Raw genomic sequence first — 15,225 nt, 5'->3', positions numbered from 1 at the left:
AGATGTAAGAGGGAGATGATGTAAAGCTCCATATATTCTTAATCTTCACGTCGGGTGGAGGTCAGTTATCGATACGCTCGTCACTTCTCCGGGAAGCAGGCCTCTGTACACTCTCCACAAGAACTGAGTGGACCCCAGAGGGGCATGAACGTTCTGGAGATGAGAAAAATCCCTCCCTTGACCGGAAATAGAAGTTCCACTCTCCAGCCCTAAACCAATAACTTTGACAGTTAGGGCCTTTCTAGTCATATCGATATGAACCATAAATAAATTCACCGAACAGTTCTTAGACTTCATTCGAGATATCGAATTTAATCGATATGCATTCTGTAAGCTATGAGGTGAAATACTCGACGGTGCCTTCATTTCGTGACGCTAAACAAGGAGGCCTCGCAGTGGCACATGTAGACCTATCGTCCAATTAGTCAACTGAAAACAACTCCGTTGATAAGATCTGTTAGTGGGAGGGACAACGAAACCAAGACTGCTGCAGAAATAGCGCACTGCGAGAGGAAAGTTAACAAAGAGACATGGGTGACCTCCAGAGCACCGCGGAACGAGAGTTTCCTTAACCTGGTTAACCAATTTACCGTGGCTCAGTCCATCTTTCGTGACCGGTGCACTTTGTACCAAGGCTTGCTTTTCTTGTAAATTAGCGCATCTAGAAAATCAGCCACTAATATAAACAATAATAAAAACAAGAAGAAGCAACAACAGCCCCAGGCCAGGTCACGTGGTTGACAAAGTGACAAGGCTGAGGGTTTCACAGGTTACTTTAGTTTCCCTGCCAATTATCGTTCCATCAACTGCTCCACAATCATTTATCATTCTATCATCGACGATAGTCTTGATACTGAAAGCGTCGTTAAATTAGCAGTGTCACAGAAATCGTCTCGAAAAGTTTCCACAGCAGCATCCAACATCTAGAGCTGGTAAGAACATTTATTTGACTTAAACAAGATGGGAAAAATATATAGCGTGTAGGTCTACTTAACAAGACTTGAGAACAAGGAATTACAAATGTCGTGCGAACATCCGTGGACAATTGTTTGTTGCGATGTGCTCACACTATTTCTTCAGATAGGCTCACAATTTATTACGTGAAATTGTATTTCATTAAACATATACGTGTATAGGCAATGAGGAGCTTCATAACTTGTACTCTTCTCCAAGTATAATTAGAATGATCAAGTCAAGGAGGATGAGGTGGACAGGGCATGTAGCACGAATGGGGGGATACCAGGAATGCATATAGGATTTTGGTGGGACAGCCAGAAGGAAAGAGACCACTGGGAAGACCAAGTCGTAGGTGGGTGGACAATATTAAAATGGATCTTAGAGAGATAGGATGGGATTGTATGGATAGGATTGATCCGGCTCAGGATAGGGACCAATGGAGGGCTCTTGTGAACACGGTAATGAACCTTCTGGTTCCATGAAATGCTGGGAAGTTCTGAGCAGCTGCAGAATTGGCGGTTCTTACAAAAGGGCTCAACTCCATCAGTAAGTAAGTAAATAATACGTGTATAGGCCTATAAGTTCAGGAAGAAGGAAGTATCGTTTAATTATTATCGAGAATAGCAGACCTCAGTAATCCTATACTGTCTCTGGAAGGCCATCGTCAATTACGAAACAGACTGGCGGCGCCATAGCTCAAGCGGTTAGTCGCTGGCTTCCCACCGCGGCGGCCCGGGTTCGATCCCAGGTGTGGTCAAGTGGGATTTGTGGTGGGCAAAGTGGCACTGGTGCAGGCTTTCTTCGAGTACTTCAGTTTCCCCTGCCAATCTTCATTCCACAATCACCCTCACCCATCATCTGGGGCTGGTACAATAGGCCAGAAGTGGCCGCAGTACAAGGGACTTAGTCCCACCCCACTAGCAATAAAAAATATGAAATAGACCAGAATCATCGATCGATCAGACCGCAGTCTAGTCACTGTAATTGGCTGAACCATCCTGGCTCCCACAGTGGTGGTGGTGGTGGTGGTGGTGGTGGTGGTATGAATCGGCATTCTAACGGTTTTAAAATTATTTATTAGTTTCTACAATATCGTTAATAAATAAGTAATTTTAATTTGACGGTGTGTTCGTGAATCTTTGTTCAATTCTTGTCTGTTTCTAAACCAATTTCTTTATATGTCTGCAAAATAACTTTCATTCCTCTTTTCCGTATTCATGTCTTTATTTTCATGAAAAAAAAGCAGAGGAAACAAGTTGCGAAGTAATTGGTTAACGGTGAAATTGCATGCCTAGTAAATTCACGAGTTGCGTCTCTTCCTTACGGCAGAGAAATCGAGATCATATGAGACACGCAGCTCGGATGGGGCAAGAAGAAATTAACATAGCGTTTCTGTCGGGAAACTCCTGGACACCCAACTGTATGTTAGTAAGGTAAACGAAAAGTTATCCCTCTGCTTAACTAATGAAGCACTGCGCCATGAAGGCGTATGGGGGAGTGGATGTATAGATCCATATTTTCTCGACCTCGGCACTAGTTGGAGGTGACTGGTCAGCTTCACGTCCCTGTCGCCTTACCCCCGGGGAAGGATACCCCGGTACCCATTGGAGAGGAGGTTGGGTAGACCCCAGAGCCTGTCTGGATGACATGGAAAAGTGAAAAATCTTGCCCCCACCAGGACTGGAACTCCGACCCTTCGGTCGTTCAGCCCATAGCTAATCGCTATGCCGACTGCGCTGTCCCGGATTTTCCACATAAAAGTCTGAGAACCAAATTTCAGAAAAGGCCTAATGTTCGAACACATTTTAATGTAGTAAGGGGTTAGAGCAACAGAGATTGAATTAAAATGGCACCGGATATAGACCATGACGAATTATTTTGTTGTTAGTGAACCTTCGGGTTTTAATGTTAAAGCGTCCATCGGAAGAACCTAAACACGTCCATGACAGCTATGTACATCTCTCTTTACGATTTTCATATAAATCGAAATATTAGCCGGCATATCGTCTCCGTATTCATGTTTTATCCCGGACACTACCAAATAGATTTGGATTAAATTTTACATTGGTGTCTATAATAAAAGTTATAGATTTAATGTAATTTTGAGATCTATCTTTTGAGATGTGACGCCGTGTATTCCGGTAGAAGTTCACTGTCGTTTGTGAGGCACTTCCACCTTGAGGGCCAAGGAATATACCAAACAATTAACCAGCAAAGTCACGTGTAAGGAAAGCTCTGCTACACTGCGTTACAACTTCACATCATAGAAGATAGAATTCTGATAATCACAGCCATGAGAACATCAAGTCCAGCAAATTTAATTTTAATTCAGATCGGTTAACGATAAAATATTTCACATAAAGCTCATATCCAATTTGAAGCAGTGTGTCACATTGCGGTTCGTCGTACAAAAGAATTGGTATATTGCGTGAACTTCTCAATTGACCGAGAGGGCAACACTTCTGTTTTGTATCCGGGAGATCATCATCATCATCATCTGCGAGCGCTGATCTTGTACCGTTCTCCCCTCAAACATCAAGCCATCTTTTTCTTGGCCTTCCTCGATCGTGTTTTCCTGTCGGTTGATAATACAGAAATTCCTTGGAGCTCTTTCTGGTGGCTTCCTCTGCAGATGTTCCAGCCAATATTTCTCCCTTTCGTGTATCTGTTTGTGCAGTTGTGACCTTATGCTACAGCGCCTCTCCCTGTCCCACCCAGTATAACCTGTTACATGCCGCAGGAACCGCTGCTTTCCGGCTTCCAGCCGTCAGTCTTCTGTTCTTCTGAGTCAGTATTTCACTGACATACACCGGACATGGCAGGGCCATGGGCTTACAGAATTCTAATCGCGTATTTTTCCTTGCTGTGTGTCTCTTAAGTTCCTTCCTTTGTTCCACGCACACAATGGAATTTGTAAAGTTTGTCATTTTTACCCTTTTGAGCTAAGTATTGATATTCGTTTCCCCCATATCCTTCGTATTAAGGTAAAGGTATCCAAGTAACAGGCCTTGGAGGTCCATAGAGTTGTGAGAAGTTGAGGGTCTCACATTATATCGGCTTACAGATGGCGGTAAGGTTGTCAGCCTTACTCTCCGGCAGCCCTTCACGCCCAGGAAGATTCCGGGTACTCATCTGAGTAGACCCCAGGGCCATAGTACTCCTGAAAGGATCAGGTAAATTAAAAAAATACACCTAATTGGGACTCGAACCCGCGACCTTCCAGCTTATAGCATAATACCTCAACCAACTACGCTACCGTGTACCACCACTCTTGTGATATGATCTGAAAATATCCGAGAACAGGGTGTTGAGGAAAATATTTTGACCGAGGAGAGATGAAGTGACAGGAGGTTGGAGAAAACTGCATAATGAGGAGCTTCATAACTTGTACTCTTCGCTAAGTATAATTAGAATGATCAAGTCAAGGAGGATGGGATGTGTGGGGCATGTAGAACGCACGAGGGAGGAGAGGAATGCAATACAGGGTTTTAGGGGAAAGACCAGGAGAAAAGAGACGATTAAGAAGACACGGACATAGATGGGAGGATAATATTAAGGTGGATCTTAAGAGAAATAGAATGGAGTGCTGCAAACTGAATTGATCTGGCTCAGGATGGTGGATTCTTGCGAACACTGTAATAAGCCTTTGGGCTGCATAAAATGTTGCGAAGTTCTTGAGTAGCTGAGCGACTGGGTATCTTTACAAGAAGGAATTAGTGAACGCGATCTCTTTATCAGGATTAACTTTATAAAAATACTTTCGCTTCCTCAATAAGCGAGCACGAAAGCCAATGAAGCATTCGGAATCACAAAAACATATTTGGAAATATGTTTGGAATACCCGTTCCTGTCTTGTACAATTTTCATTAAACGCCTTCAGTTATTTCTATAGATTCGCAGTGACACGTTTCGGGCAACTTCTCCCAACACAGGTTTACAATCAATAAGTCTAAATGAAGCCAAGGCCTTGGGAACCAGACGCCTGCGTGTGGCAAGAAGCAAATATAGGCCACTGTGCTACTGATCGTTGGTCGCTTATGAGTGGGACTGCCTTGTGACGTAACTGACTATGGCTACTTCCTCGTGTTTTAGACATGGCCGTTCTCGGTATTGGATCTGGTCGGATCCACAAGCTGAAGCAAGGACTGTATGCGCATGCGTTATAATAGGGCGTCAAGATATACAGGCCGTCGACACAACAACGCAACCGATTGAGTCTAATTTTAATAAAATCGATTAAAATACACACAGTATAAAGGAAAAGTTGTCCTTGAAAGCGTGTGGGGGAGCGGATTATAGATCCATATTTTCTTGACCTCGGCACTAGATGGAGGTGAGTGGTCAGTTTTACCTCCGGGGAAAGAGCCCCCCGTACCCATTGTATAGGAGGTTGGGTGGACCCTAGAGTCGGTCTGGACGACATAGAAAAGTGAAAATTCTTGCCTCCGCCGAGATTCGAAATCCAGCCCTGTATTTTCGGCTGCACTGACTATCATCAGGTGGTTTGTAAAACAAACAAACAAACAAACAAAAAATAAATAAATAAATAAATAAAACCTATCACTACTGAATTGGATAGTTAAATGGATTCAGTTTTACAATAAAAAATGTATGCATGTAAATTTAGTAAAATGATAAAGTGACCGTCTGTACTCCCACATTGCAGCTGCAACCACCACCCCGATACTTTCTACCATGCTTCTGCCTTTGTAACGTAGAGGCCAGGTCTAAAAACACGGGTAATACACAGATTGATAGAAGTCAATTTTGGAAGCTACGGTCTCGTCTAAGATATGAATTGAATGCAGTGATATTCTGTAGTGAGTACACGTACTCTTTCTAGCAGATATTCGTATTACCTTTATGTACCAGGTTCGTCACTGATAATACAATTATTAGCTCACGAGAATACTCGCAGTCCGGGTGAGCAATGACGTATTCTTATGTGGCCTAGATTTGAGTTCAGAGGCTCCGAAAGACGATAAAACTTTCCGAGAAGAGCTTCTGGTGCTTCCTGTACACTTAATGCCGCGTAAGCCCGAACCTCAAGCGTCCCTCTAATTTCCTACTGAGGGAACGAGGAAAGAATTGTACTTTATGTGTGACAAAACTGAATATGCCATTTGAGCATGAGGGGCGCAAGCAAACGAAGTTCTGTAATAGGAGGTTGGAGGAAATTACATAATGTGGAGCTTCATAACTTATGCTCCTCACCAAATATAATTAGAATTATGAAGTCAAGGAAGATGAGATGGGTAGGGCATGTAGCAGGAATACTTAGAGGATTTTGGTGGGAAAGGCAGAATGAATGAGACCGCTAGAAAGACCGAGACATAGGTAGGTGGACTGGATTGATCTGGCTCAGGATATGGACCAGTGGAGGGCTCTTGTGAAGACGACAATGAACGTTCGGGTTCCGTAAAATTTTGGGAAATTCTTGAGTAGCTGCACAACTGGAGGCTTCTCAGGGAGGATCCAGCTCCATTGAGTTGGGCGGTTGATCGGTCGGCTAGCTAGCTTTGGAGTTAAACAGGCAGATAATTCCTATATGTGTCCACTTCCAGCAGTTTGTCCAGAGATTACGTAATAATATGAAGCAATATTTGAAAAACAATCGATGTAATATGGTATCACTTGCGGTTATTAATGACATCGTTTCAACCGCAGAGGTCACATGGTTAAACATGTACATACTTTAAATCTGAAATGAGATGTCTGCGTCATCTTTAGTTACTATCACAAAATTCACTGGGAAGGAGTGAAAAGCTATGGAAGCCTAAGAATAACGGGTAACCCAGCCAAGAATCGAGAGCTAGGTACTTCTGAATACAAGTACAGAGAATTACAACATTGCTCAGTTGGAAGAGCGGTGAGAGCAAAAGGTAGTGACCTACTTGAGTGCAGTTTTCCTCAATTTTCCAGCCGGTAGTAACAGGTTCAAATTTGTACGCCTGATGTTTTCCTGGCTACAGATCCACAGGTGCCGGGTTCGATTCCCGGCGCTACCAGATTTTCTGAAAAGTAGTGGGTTTGGAACGGGGTCCACTCAGCCTCGTGAGGATAATTGAGGAGCTACTTGAATGGAAGGGGAACCGTTCAAGCGGTTAGTCGCTGGCTTTCCACCGCGGCGGCCCGGGATCGATCCCGGGTCTTCTCAAGTTGGATTTATGGTGAACAAAGTGGCGCTGGGTAGATTTTCTCCGAGTACTTCGGTTTCCCCTGTCAATCTTCATTCCACCAATTGCTCCACAATCACCCTCACCTATCATCGGGGGCTGGGACAATAGGCCAGAAGTGGCCGCAGTACAAGGGACTTAGTCCCACCCCACTAGCAATAAAAAAATACCTCAATGGAAAATAGCGGCTCCGGTCTAGAAAACCGAGATTAACGGCCGTGGGGATCCGTTTAGCTGACCATGTGACACCCTCTATCCGCAAATTTGGCACTACCTTCGCCTACAAGCGACGGTCGCTCGGTCGATATAGTTCGCTTGCGGGTTAAAGCCACGGAATTTGTTTTTTGTTTATTTGATGTGCAATATATTCCTACGTACAGAGTACACCTACATGCATCGGGAAGAGTTTGTAAAACACACTGCCCAGACCAAGAAACGATGTTTTTGAAAATTGCAAGCCTCACTAAAAATTACCGCGTAAGACAGAATGTAAGGGAACCCAGAATATACGAGTGAGGGGGCCCTCTGTTTTCCAATTGATGAAATCATGATATACGTTAGTTCTTTACACAAAATTGAATATGTCAATTGGTTATGCGGTTACAACGGCAAATCTTTCCCTGTGCTTAATTACTTAAGCACCACGCCATTAAGACGTATGAAGGAAAGGAGATGTACTTTCACCATTCTTGACTTCGGCCCTAGATGAAGATGAATGGCCGGCTTCATGCCCCTGCCCCGGTACCCATTGTATAGGTGGATGGCTGGGCACCAGAGCCGGTCTGGACTCTGTGGAATAGAGAAATATCTATTGCCTAGGCCGAGAATCGAACCATGGCCGTCTAGCCCGTAGCCCGTCTCCACTTCAGAACGTTGCAGTTTAGTTTTCTTTTAGGTCCTTGAGTTGGGGTGGGACTAAGTCCCTTGTACTGCGGCCACTTCTGGCCTGTTGTACCAGCCCCAGATGATAGGTGAGAGTGATTGTGGAGCAACTGGTGGAATGAAGATTGGCAGGGGAAACCGAAGTACTCGGAGCAAACCTGCCCCAGCGCCACTTTTACGAACACAATTCCCATATGACGAGACCCGGGCTCGAACCCGGACCGCCGCGGTGGAAAGCCAGCCATGGCGCGGTCCATTCAGGGCATTGTCAATGTAATAATTAATTTACAGCTACAATGGAAACTTACCTCAGAATAAGAAAATGTACTGAAATTCACATACAACTGTTCACTCTTAGGTTGTTATACTTTCCAGAAGTCTATATTATATATATGAACGAATACGCAATACGTAATAAGGTTTCAACTCTTACTGTCATTACGGCACTAAAAGAAAATTAAATATATATATATAAACGTATATAAATTGTGTAATATACGCCTTAAAGTCGTATTGTATTTTTTTTTGTTCTTTTAAATTAAATAAAGTTAATTTTAATGGATCTAAGCCCATAACACTTCCCTTCAACTTTACACAGAAACGAATATGATCTATGATAAATCGACAGTTGCTTTTGCGGATTCTAAAGGCTTCTGGCGATTGTGCGTAACACTCAAGAGCTACTGGATTTTCGGTCTTTGTCCATCGTCCGGTATTCTAGAGAACACAACTCTTCGTAAACTGGATCTGTTTCTGTCCTCAGATGAGGGGGAGAGACACCTACTCTGCTGAGCTAGCCTCACTCACTGGACCCAACAGAGTAGGCGTTTCCTCGCCTGAGGGCGGAAACAGATCCAGTTTCCGAAAAGTTGTATTCGCTGGAATACCGGACGATGGACAAGGTCCAAAAACCCAGTAATTCTGAGCTGGTTTTGTGCTTGGAAACTCTATCAAAAATATATATATAATCTAGAAGCCAGCTCTGCAATATTGTTCTCAAATTTAAATGATTCAAACCTGTATATGACGATGACCCTAATTCATTATAGTCCAGAATATCGGTACAAACGAAGGGGAAGAGACGGACGAATAATCGACAAACATGAATAATCCGAAATGCGAGTATGAATTGGGCCACGGTAATAACTGTTGACTACAGAAATTCGGAAATTTATGCACGGGGTCCTATTGGTTTAATTATCTCAAAAACCGCAAGACTTTATTGTATATATATTTTTTCTTTGGCGCTACAGCCCCAATTTGGGCCTTGGCCTACCTCCGTGAAATTCTCCGTTTCACTTCTGTTTACTAGGTCTTAGACATTCGGTAGGACTCCTTGGGCGGGTGATCAGCTCGTCGCAAGGCCTCTAGCTGTACACAAACACAAAAGAAAGCACGCAAACACTAAACATTTATACCCTGAGTGGGATTCGAACCCACGATCACGGCTTCCGAGCGAGAGAAGACAGTGCATGCCTTAGACCGCTCGGCTACCGTGATAGGCATAAGTGTAAATATATTGCACATAAAATGTATTTCTCTTCCTCCGATAAATATATATTTAACTATGAACCTGTAGAATCGCCTGTATAAGTCTTCATAGAAAGTATCCATTAAAATAATCCGTCCGAAATTAAAATCCACGTTGCTTGACAATTGGTCGTAAAATTCTCCGACACTGAACTTCGCAAAAATATGTTCTGCACTTCTTGAGTTGTTTCATGCCTACGGGCGGATGGACTGAGCAGACTTAACAGGCGCTTCACGGGGTTCCGAGTGGCTTAAAATGGCGTGTGAATAAGCCGCAAACCGATTAATCCTTGCATAAGAATGGAGAGTATGCTGTAATAATAAGGTAAAGATAAGGCTGTCCTTTAGAAGATGTACGGGGAGCCGGAAACACAGCTCGAAACATTCTTAATCTTATCATTATATAGGGTTAAGCCGTCAGTTTCACTTCCCTATCGCTTTACCCCGCAGAAAGAACCCCGGTCTACTGGGTAAGAGGCTGGATGGACTTCACAGCCCGTCTCGCCACAGTGTAAAAGAGAAATATCTCTCCTCACGGCGAGAATTGTAATCCGATCCTCCGTTTGTCCAGCTTTTACCTACTGACTCCGTCTCGCCACCTGTGATCATATGAATAATACAACTGAGGAAGACTGCTTTCTTCATAGTCACCGCCGTGAAAGCCTCAAATCTGAATAATACAATTCTTCGCTCATTTACATGCTTACCCAAAAGCCCGAAGGCCATTTAAAGCACAAGCAAAGACAGAAAGAGAGCGAACATGTACACACAAACAAAAGGCAAAGGAAGACAGCTGGCATCATTTAGACAACAACAACAACAATTCAATTAGCGTAACACTTAAGTCACTATGGAGTGAGAAAAAATAAAAATAATAAAAAGGACATCACGACGACGGCGATTAATGTCACGAGTTTATGGCTCCGTGACTAATAATAACGGGTTCTGGATAGGATGACTGGATTCATTAACACGTTTTACAGTCAGTCTTTTAATCAGGATCAACTGTAACAGCTCACAATCACTGACTGCCTATGACTCGCTCTATTCTGACTGTACTACGAGTGTCTTCTCTTCTAGTTCTGCTGTTCTGACTTGGTCAGAGTCTCTTTACGAATGACTTGATTCAGAGTTACGAATGAATTAGTTCTTGGTCTCCGTTCTGCTGCGACGACACCGGTTCTTATCTGGCCGGCCGCGGTATCCTAGGACGGAGTTCCTCAACCGCCCTGCCACGGCCCGGTACAATTATACCGGGCCTTCGTCTTACAGAAAAAAGAATTTACCGGGCCGAGCTCCGACAAAGGTTGACAACCACTGTCCTAGGAGATGTTTGTTGCTTAGTAGTATCCATGGATACGCCTGTGGATTCCACAGCAACGAAGTGCTTTCCAACAGTCTACAACTTTCCTTCTTGTATCCACGGACATGCCTGTTAACACCCAGCAATGGTTTGTGTCTAAGAATCGTATATCCGCGGAAACGTGTTTGCCAATTCATTTCCTAGAAACGGGCCTACATGTCACAATGATATGGGCACTCTTTCCGGGATGGTACGCTTACAAAAATAATTTAGATTCGAAAGAGTGGCCCATAATCTCTGTCCTTAGTTCCAAATGCATCCAGTATGTTGCAGAGTGTCAGGCGGAGAGCTGTATACAGTACGATTGCATCACTGAAGTTACCAACAGACCTCTGCAATACCCAGGGGCTACACCGAATATTTCTGTCGTTACGAAACAGTCGGGCGAAGTCACCGCCTCAGAATTTGCAGTGCTTAACGGTGAGCTTTGTTGGCTCATCGTGCCATGAGGAAGGACATTATTCAATTTATTTATTTGTTCCTGGTAGATTTCGACGCTCTTTCAGGTGCCATATTCATGCAGCTTCAAATAACAACATGAGTAGCGGATAATGAACTGAAAATTTGATAAAAGGAAACAATCGTAATTTAAAATAGGTTCTGCTTTCTCGTGTGGACGTACAGGTCCGTGGATCTACCCAGGCCTGTCTTCCTACGGTATTGAAGAACCTACATAGAAGAATGCTAACCGTGCAGATCTTGTGTGAACTGACGTTTCGGAGGAACGTATAGCCTTCATTTTCAGGGTAAAAGAATCAGTGTGCGAGGAACCAGCGAGAGGAGTCACCTGGTCAGGGTGGTTTCTCGCTCGCGGATCTTTTTACCCTGAAGATGAAGGCGATACGTTCCTCGGAAACGTCGGTTCACACAAAATTTACACGGCACCAAATCCCAGAAGACGATATTCTTCATAGTCGCTGCAGTGAAAACATAAAATTTATCATAACCTCTTTCTACGTGAACGCGGAAAAAGAGGGCTCCAAATTTGCTTCTGACAGCGGTCGCTGTTTCTAAGCGAGATATGTCGTTCACAGCAGTGAAAGAGTCACTCGCTCATTCACATCCGTCTGTAATGCATCACATCCGTCTGTAATGCAACTAACTAGCTGGGACAGTCGCGCAGCCAGTGAGAACGTACGTACGAAGGGGCACAAACATGAACGCAGCAAAATGGAAATAACGCGGAACGGNATTGTAATGTTTTGTGGGGGAAATCTATGCTTATTTCAATTAACAATCTCAGAATTTGCCTAGCAAGAGAGAAAAATGAGTAAGGTAGCCTGTAGCAAGGCGGTATTCGAACCGTGTTCCTCCCGAATACAAGTACAGGTTTACAGCCACAGTAGCACCGACCGGCTCGGTGCGAACACACGGAAGGTAATATTTAGGGCAGCACTGTTGTCACGTGATATATATGTCTGGTGTTTACTGTACTGTACTACCCAAATTCTCACCCATGCGAATCTGATTTAGAGACCACCCTATAAAAATATACTTACGCCCAGAACGGTTGGTGATCTTGAAGAAGTTTCACTCTACATGTCGGCCTACCCTTTGCCCCGCAAGACATAACAGTCCGCTTAAATACAGTCCAAAGATAATAGACCGCAATAGTATCTATGGTCAAAATGTAAGCCAAGCAAACACCCAACAAGAGGCAGGCAGCAAATATAGGGAGCCGCGCGGGGAAAACCTGGTTTAAAGAAATTCGCTCCGATTGGTTGTCTATGGGTTCCCTTTCAGGCTCATATATGAATCAGGTGTCCCTCGCTTGCTGCTTTGTGTGCTTTTCGACCCTGAAGATGGAGATGTTCCTCCGAAACTACATAGATTACAATGTGTCACATCCCAGGAGATAGTACTCTTCGTTCATTACAAGAGCCCACACATTATAACGCCAAACTGCGTCATTATGTCAACATTATCGCGAACAAAGGCTGTCCTGTGTGTGCTGTTAATGTGCGAAAGTTCACCAACATCCCGTTTCGCTGATGGCGTGCTACATCAAAGAGAGTTCATGGTGAGTGCGGACAGAATGTGTATGTCCCTTTCAGTGTAAGCGCGTCACCGAACAGTAAATGACGTTCGGAAATTTCCGGGAATTCGAGCTCCTTAGAGTTTAGTCGCTTGACGTAAACGCACATCTGGGTCAGTAACAAGAATACGCACCCTCATGCTGCGGATGAAAAATGGCCTTCAGTCATGGAGAGTACAGTAAAGGTAAAGTTGCTCCTGTGCTTAATTGATTAAGAATCACGTCATGAAGACGTGTGGGGGAGTGGAGGTACAGCTCCACCGTTAGTGAACTCGGAATTATATGGAGGTCAGTGGTCGGTTTCACACCCTAGCCTCTTCACTCCCAAGGAAAGGGGCCCCAGTACCCATAAACATAAGAAAAGATAAAGGTATCCCTGTAACAGGCCGTGGAGACCCATAGGGTTGTGAAACGTCGAGGCTCCCACATTTTCTAGACAATCGGCTCAAAGATGGTGGTGAGGTTCCCAGCCTTACGCGCCTGCCGCCCTTTACAGCCCAGGAAAATTCCTGGTACATATTTCTGTTAGAGGCTGAGTCGATCCCTGGGCCGTAGAGCGGCTGGAAGGTTTAGGTCAAGTAAAAAAAAAATCGACCTAATTGGGACTCGAATCCGCGACCTTCCGTCTTGTAGCATACTGCCTCAACCAACTACGCTACCGTGTGGCCCCACTTTCTAAGGGAGCGTGTCGTAAATGAAGTTGAAAAGCAACGTTAATAATTATCTTCGTCTCTCAGACCATTCTGCATAGGAAATTCTTGACACAAACTTAACCTTGGCGGGCTTTACTATGGGTTTCATTTAAACACAACGTAATTAAGCTAACTAGTTTCATTGACATACCGGTGTCAATGAGAATACTGTTCATTGTAATTCCGTTCTAACTTAATCGGATGATTCCTTGAGACATTGTAAACAGTTTATTGGGGGCAGCAAACCAGGCCCTGCCCCCCCCCCCCCCCCCAAAAGCTGGTTTTTAGGAACTAATACAAAAGTTAAGAGAAGAAAGCATATAAGTAATATTAATAACAAAAATTGCAAGTGTTTTTTAAACAAGTTATTCTGTTCATTCCGAACACTGTACTGCCATCAATAAGAGTAGTTTTAAAGGGCTTGAACGTAGTTTTTTGACGTGGGGTGGTACTGAGTCCACTTGGTACGTCGACCACTAACTGACCTATTGTACCAGTCCCGATGATAGACGCTGATGGCGAATGTGGAGCAGTCGGTGGAATGAGAACTGGCAGGGGAAACTGATGTACTTGGAGAAAACCTGCACCACTGCCACTTTGTCCTCCACAATTCCCACAAGACCTGACCTGGGCTCGAACCATGGGCCGCACGATGGTAAGCCTGAGCTACGCCACGACGAAAGGGCTTGAACGCAAGTATGTCAGAGAAGTTTCTGCCCCACTTCGCTTGGCGTCGCCCATTCCGTTAAACTGGTCTTAAAAATGTATCATTTCGCTTGATATAGAATTTACAGCTGTGTAAATCGGGGCAATGAGAAGGCAACTTTAGGTAGTTTCCGAAAACATTTTGCAATATTCAGGTTGGAGACCTCTGGAATATGACACCGCAACATGTGGTAGGTACATACTCTTCCAGGAAACCATAATCTGAACAATGAAGGCCGTGAGGACTTCAAATCTGACACTTTAGAACAGCCCCTGAAAGCAGACTACACTTGTGCGCTGCACATGTAACTCAGCCACGGATGGCGGTGAGCAGGTCATGCAGAATTTAATTGGGTAAACCTCGTGGAAGGCATGTACTGTCTTCGCTCGCTTGGAAGCCGGGATCGTGGGTTCGAATCCCACTCAGGGCATGGATGTTTAGTTTGTATGTGTGCGTTTTTCTGTGTTTGTGTACAGGTAGAGGCCTTGCGACGAGCTGATCACCCGCCCAAGGAGTCCTACCGAATGTGTAAGATCTAGAAAAACCGAAGTGAACGGAGAAGTTCATGGAGGTAGGCCTAGGCCCACTGGGGCTGTAGTGCCAAGGAAAAAAAACCTCGTGGAAGGCAGTCACTCAGAAGAACGAGCAGCGATGTAAGAATTACACTAATAATCTTAAGGACAAGTTGAGGGGGCGGGTAATGGATGTATCTGGCTACAAGTTTTGTTCAATAACGAGCGTCGATATTCAGGTCATGCTATTACACAGTAATTATGAACACGTGAAATCTCTTATTCAAACACCGAAGTATTAATATTTACTTATGTCTATCGAAACTAACCTAACAAGATGGATAACGAACGCATTGATGAACTTTCTAATGG

General features: G+C 44.2%; 2 protein-coding genes across 2 annotated transcripts in view; one reads left to right on the top strand and one right to left on the bottom strand.

The window, feature by feature from the left end:
- Positions 1-15,225, top strand: part of LOC111863646 (organic cation transporter protein) — a 61,775-nt gene that overhangs the window by 9,852 nt on the left and 36,698 nt on the right. The window lies entirely within an intron of this gene.
- Positions 1-15,225, bottom strand: part of LOC111863647 (high-affinity choline transporter 1) — a gene marked incomplete in the record, with an annotated part of 165,168 nt that overhangs the window by 149,417 nt on the left and 526 nt on the right.

This window comes from Cryptotermes secundus, unplaced genomic scaffold, assembly GCF_002891405.2.
Source record: "Cryptotermes secundus unplaced genomic scaffold, Csec_1.0 scaffold234, whole genome shotgun sequence".
In the NCBI taxonomy this organism is placed as follows: Eukaryota; Metazoa; Arthropoda; class Insecta; order Blattodea; family Kalotermitidae; genus Cryptotermes; species Cryptotermes secundus.
Note: the sequence above shows the minus strand (reverse complement) of the source record. Positions and strands in the feature narration are given on the sequence as shown.